The sequence below is a fragment of the Rhinichthys klamathensis genome, unplaced genomic scaffold (assembly GCF_029890125.1).
Source record: "Rhinichthys klamathensis goyatoka isolate OS25496 unplaced genomic scaffold, OSU_Roscu_1.1 h1tg000406l_1, whole genome shotgun sequence".
Lineage (NCBI taxonomy): Eukaryota > Metazoa > Chordata > Actinopteri > Cypriniformes > Leuciscidae > Rhinichthys > Rhinichthys klamathensis.
In genome coordinates this window covers 1,664,089-1,671,060 of record NW_026606907.1, presented here as the reverse complement: position 1 = coordinate 1,671,060, position 6,972 = coordinate 1,664,089, and positions in this window count along the sequence as shown.

Below are 6,972 nucleotides of genomic sequence, written 5' to 3'. Positions count from 1 at the left end.
GTTGCCAGCATCATACCGTACAAATACAGTATGTTACTGTTTTTGAAGTTAACAACTAAATACCGTTTTGTCAGCTACAGTATAAAACTGTAATTTAACAGTATATAGCAGACAAAATGGTATTTAGCTGTTAATTAAAAAAAAAATAGTTACACTGCCAGTAGTTTACCGTTATTTTACAAGATTATTTTTTAAAGTTTGTAATTTATGTTGCAAAGTGTTGCAAATTAGCACTATATGATACATGGATGCACTGCATGGCTGTTTCACAGGTTCATCTATGTTTATTGTATCTTTCCCTATACAGTACAAATAAAAAAATAAAAAAAGTTGTGTAGAATCTACATATTTACTGACAAAAAAACAAGCATGCAGTGCTTGGAGTCTAAATGTATTTATTAATGTATCTCTTTTGTGATGTGGTATGCAAGGTCATGGCACAACTTTGGGTTTAATTTGATTAATTGTGATTAATTTGATTAATTGTGCACCCCAGTTTCCTCAGTTAAGTCAGAGTAAATCAGGTTGTGTTTGACCTGGACCGACCCCATGAGTGTGTGTGTGCGGAGGAGAACCCTAATCCGTGTAAACCACAGAGCCGAAGGCAGGGGGTACGAGCTGTTCAACATGATTACACAGAGAAACAGCTAAAGAAGAGGAAGAAGGGGGGCAGGAGACATGACAGAAGGAGTGCATGCAGGAACAGGGGAGGGCGAGAGGAGGAATAAAGAGGAGACCACTGGGAGAAAGAATCCGGGAAGAGACGGTTTGAGCTCCATGCTTATCTTTCCCCATCCAGGAGTGTGTTTCCCGTACAACGCTGTAACTCATGCTTCACTATCACAGTACGATGCATCGTTGAAGAAATCCACTAGCTAGTCACGACTGTTTCCCGAAACTATTGTCGCAAATTGGTCGTTCATCCACGTTGGTTTATGATGTCACGCATGTGGTGGAGTAATAACTACTGTTATTGAAACTGTTTAAAATGGAATTAATGCTAGATGTTTTGCTATAAATTACAGACATGCATCTGAGGACTATTTCTCATTTTTATCAGTTATTTTGCTTTTTTTCCAGATTCACTCATCGGCTCGTTCTCACGTAGAGCTCGTTCACACATGCGCACTCTTCAATAAACACCGCTTTAAATCTTTAAATGATATTTGTATGTATTCTAAATAAAAGTTACAGATTGTACTGAATGTCAGCTTTTTAAAGGTGCTCTATGTAACTTTTAGCGGCCTCTAGTGGTGATGTTTCAGATTGCAACCAAATTTTACAAGAGCGCTCGTGCTCAAACTCATAGACAATACAGTCTATTACGCAAATATCTCGGCGAATACTTGACGGATTCGGCGAGCACCGAGCTCGTTGGGACCATCTAGTCGAGCTGAAAAGAACCATATATGAGTTCCATAGTTTTTGGTGGTGTTTTCGCGGAGATATTAGCAGAAAACCATCGGGCGCGCTGCAAAATTGCGGACGCCGGTGACGTCACGATCTCAGAAGAAAATCGCTCGTATCTCTGGAACGCAAAGACCCAGAGAGCTCAAATTCGGGGGAGGAGGTCCCAGGGGAACCCTTGCCCGAACGCTAGAGTGGCGGGCCTCGGGGATGCCCCCTACCGGATCGCCGTTCGCTGGGACCCCCGATTTCGAACGGCTATAACTCGGGGAGCCGGGCGAGTTGGACCTCGGGGGTGGGCTCGTTCGAAAGGCCCCGTCCAGCACTACGAACGATAAGAGTCTTGGGAATATTGATCAAAGATTGACTGAGATATAAGCCGAAAAACGTGCGCCTTTAACCGGACGTAACTCCCTGACCGTCTACAATAGACTGTATATAAGGAGAGAGGCTCGGGAGTGCGCATGCACGTCACATCCGTTGGATTTCGCGGTAAATCCGACCCGGAGACTTCACATAGAAATAGGAATACTGGCCTTCAGAGGTAAAAGCAAAACCCGACAAGTGGATCATTTTAATGTGTGATTACAACCCCTTCACACACAGGCAATAAAAAAGGATTCATTTTAGAAGAAAAATTCCATATAGCACCTTTAAAGGATGTATTGAGTCCGCAAACATGAAACTCTGCTTCTAACCGCAGGTCGAGAGTGTCGCTACAAACACACAACTCTGCGATGCTGTTTGCGAATGTTCGCTGGAACGATGGTTTCGGGAAACACAGACTCATTGAACTGCTGATAACGATGAACTTGTGACTATAGTTGGCTGATGAATGATGCTTTCGGGAAACACACCCCTGATCTCCACACTGTCATATTCTCACATCTTTCCGTTTCACTAAATAATATCTGAAAACGAAGTGTGCCGCAGAGCGGGATTAATTGGCTTTCAGCGTTCATAATTAAGACGATGCCTCAACATGCTGCCCGTGTATTGTCCTCCATTAATTTCCGATTGCTCTTGTCATTTGCACATTATGCCTTTGCAACAGCGAATGAAAGTGTGGCACACTCACACACTCTTGCTATACCTCCTTCTGTGAGATGAGAGCTAATTACTAGTGGATACCTCAGAGAATCAAAGCATTTTAATGATTTTTGTGCATGTGTGTGCGTCAATTGTACTGAAATCTACTTCTAATTCATGGAAATAATAAATAATAATTACAATAGTTATTGAATTTAAAAATAATATCAGTAGAAACTAGAAACTTCTGTGCCGATTCTGGGTGGCCCATCTTACCCCAAGAGTCTAATTTGATCTTTTTTACTTCAAAATAAAAACTACTTGTACTCCACAAATCCTTAAGCATGAATGTGTCCACAAACCCCTCATTAACAAACAGACACAAATAAACTTTGATATATTAAACATAATACAGTGTTACAGAAAATGCATGAGTCCACATTAAAATCAGAGGAAACTGACAGAGGAAAGTCATACATTTCAGAAATGTATATACAAAATCGCTAAAAATGTATTAATTTAAACAATGTAATAATTTAAGGCAGAAATATGAGCTCATTGAAGTAATGAATACTTGTTTGTTGACAAATGATTATGACATATAGAAAATCAATGGCAAACAAACAAAGCATGCATTGGACAGGTTGAAAACGGTAACATACAGTGTGCAAATTCCCAGTGTGAATTTTAAATGTGAGTTCCCTGAATATGTGGGATTCAGATTGTTTACAGGATATGCCGAACAATAGAGAGAATTATTCCATCTTGCCGTAGGCGATGAGTTGCATTGCCTCCCACTTTCCACACACCCTCCCTATTCCCCTCATCCCACGGGCCTGTCCTGGGACGTCTTCAAGAGGATGAACCACTCCAACTTTAAATACCCCCCCACCACCCTTCTCCTTATGCTCCGGAGGGTCATCTTGGGCATTTCTGTCTGTGAATCCCCCCCATTCCCAAGGGTCCAGGCCTCGGATTGGGCCGGCGTGTGAAGTGGGACAGCTGGGATCTTCCTGACCTCAGGACTTCTCTGAGCTTGAGCCCAAAAAATCCTCTTGCCCCCGTTTCCAATTGACCAAGCAAATGACCAATCATCTCACACAACCAGGGTTTGAAATCAACTCATTTGCCATTCAGAACTTCAGCTAGCCAAAAATAATACAACTAATTTAAATAAATAAATAAATACACCAGAGTAACTACGTCACAGTTAATGTATATTTATTTTTGGTAACACTTTATTTTACAGTGTCACATGTACTTGCCATAGTAATAACACTAAATTATGCATAATTACATGCAACTAACCCTCAATTAAGTCCTACTCTAACCCTATAGTAAGTACATATAGTTAATCAATATTACTCTAACTTATTTAAACAAAGTCCGGCATCCTTCCTCTTTAATCCTCGTCCTTTTCATCAAAAATATGTTTAATGTGGACAGATCAATACAGAACAATGAACAGCAAACAAATCAAACCCTTGGTCTCAGGATAAGCCAGAGTCTGCTAAAATTGTAGTGTTGTCGGAAAATAACAATGTCTTTTTGTTTCACCAAATGCTTTTTAATCTTCGCTATTGCTTCGATGCAAATGAACGAGCGCGCCGTTATTTGTTGCATGTTCAAGTACGCCAGATATGTGCAGATTCTGCGCAATACGCTGTATTTAATATATAATGAGTTTAGTATTTGTGCTAAATCTGCGCAGATTTGGCTTACACACAAACACAAAAATGGCGAGTGATTTGACAGCGTTACTCGCCACAGTTGATTTCAACCCGTATTTGGCAGGTTGCCGGTTGTTAATTTTAAACCCAGCACACAACACATATTCACTGCTTACCTTCTTTTTATCTTTATACAAGACAAATGCGTGCACTTGTATTGTACTTCAGGCGTCGTCTCTCTCATCATTTTCATCTGAAAGGTATAATAATTTGCCCCCTAAAATATCCCCGCTAGCTGCAAGACCCTGTCACGCAGTGCTAGGCACGTATAATTTAATTTGAATTCATTATGCTCTTCTGTTAATATATTCATGACTTCCAATTCCCTGCGCTGTCCCGCCACCTGGAGTGTCCTCCGTGATCTGAGTCTCCTCTGGGCTCGGGCCCTCGGGGGCCATGAAGGCGGGTTAAGGCAGGGGTCACAGCGGCCCCGAGTCCCCGCTGTAATTAGCCTGCGCTGGAATGTGTTAGCAGGACCAGCTGGGACCATGATGGACCCTCTCAGAGGCGAAAGGGGGAGGATTGGGCACCTGCACCCCAGTCAAAGAGACAAATAGAGACAGGAGCAAGAGGCAGGGGTTCCTGGGGATTTCACTGGGAGTCAAACACACAGTGATCAAAGAGAGTTTGGGAGTACAAGACTATGGTAGAGAGAAAAAAGGATATCAGGGGCTTTACAGTACAGATGTACTATTTCTGGTTCCAATTTATTTATTTATTTTATATTCCACTATAACTTTGCACCTACATGGATCCATTAATCCAACACTTTCTTTTCTACTCTATATCTATTTTTTTTTAAAACAAACATATACTGCACTTATATATTGTTGTCCTGTTGTTACAGGGGCTCCTAGGGATTTCAATGGGAGTCAAACACACAGTGATAAAAGGACAGTTGTACTTGCATGTGACTTTTGTGAACACATTTCGGTACGCTTTGAACGGTTGCCTTGTGAAAGCGAACCGAACCAAGAAGAATCTGCAACATTGTAACAAATTAGTCCCTGTTTCCGAACAGAACAAACGATCTATAGGTGTGAAAGCGGATTCTTCTCGGACTCTGTTCTCTCTACTGATCGACAATTACAAACATTGATATCCTCCACCTCTGTCTTTTGTCTTTTCCTTCGAACTGGTCCAACAAAAGAGAAGCGTGGACTTTCATGTTGGCTTACCTTGTCAAATACAGCACTAGTAGTCATGCTGAAGCTCTGGCTCCTGAAACGTTAGCTCTGTTTACTCCTGGTATTAAGATGTGTTTTGGTCGACCGGATCACAACTAGACGAGAGACACATTCCTGCTCACACCAGGTGTTTTAATCCGTCTCCTTTGTCCACTTTTAGAGCACTTCTGTCCTGATTTCTTCGAGGGGAGGGTCTATGGACGGATGGGTAAATGTATGTTTTTTTCCCCCCAGATCTTTCTATAGTATCTAATGGACAAACATACGGAGAGCATAAGCTTTTATTTCTCCTCTGACAGACGCAAGATCACGCCAAACGCTGTGAGTGTGTGTTAGAGTTCAGGAAGGGGGAGAGAACATTGTGTTTGGTATGTTTTTCGTCTTCAAACCCAACTTGGGTTGTCAGCTGACAAAGTTTAAACCACGTCTGGCTAGAGCTCTTCCCATAATGTTCACGCATTCGGTCAGTAGACGGAGAGAAGATGGTCTTTTGTTGCGGTTTGAACACATGAGCGTTTACACTACGAAAGCAAATGTGTTTTTAACAACCTCTGGAAGTTGTCAAAAGTGGATAAGCTCAAAACGTTTTAGACCCCGTTTACATATTATTCCACTTGTGATCGGACGGACCAAATCGCATCTTAATACCAGGTGTAAACGGGGCCTGTGTTGTTTAGATAAGCTGGAAATTGACCTGAAGTAAGCTTTAACTGACCCAAAGCTAGTCATTTATGAAAATAGTCTGCATGGTTGGTCAACTAGACTATCAGCTGATGGGACAGGGGTCGAACTAGCAAACGTTGAACCTTAAACTGCTCTGACTTGGTTTTTCCAACAGAAGAAAGGGAAGAAAGAGGAGAAAATGGAAAGCAGAGCAGAAATGCAGTGAAGGCTACTAGAAATTAAATGTATATAGAAAAATTTGAATATCGTGCACAAGTTCATTTATTTCAGTAATTCAACTTAAAGGGTGAAACTAATATATTATATAGACTCATTACATGCAAAGTGAGATATTTCAAGCGTTTATTTGTTGTAATTTTGATGATTATGGATTACAGATATAAAAAACCTTTTCACAATATTCTAATTTTGAATTTGGCGCTTTCATAAGCTGTAAGCCATAATCATCACAATTATAACAAATAAAGGCTTGAAATATCTAGTCTATATAATATATTATATTAGTTGCATCTTTTGAAATAAATGAACTTTTGCACGATATTCAAATTTTTCGAGTTTCACTTGTAATGGTATATAATTGTAATATAATTGAATATAAGGTTAAGGCTAGGTTTAGGGGTGGGTTCAGGGTTAGTATCTAGTTATTACCCAGTTTTTGCAATTACTATATAATTACATAGTATGTACATGGACTAAATAAAGTGTGACCGTATTTTTCTGTTGATTCTAAAGTCACGTGTGTTTTATTGGACAATAGTAGGGTAATGCAGGTCTGCGGGTGTGTGTAGTCAGTAGGAGATGGCGTAGACCCCTGTAATGCATTGGAAGAGAGGATCGGTCCGACTGACGGCCCATAATTACCACTCATTTACTGTCAGAGAGAGGCTGCTCATACAGGGCAAGGGCTCGATTAATGACGCATCCCCCATCCTCTC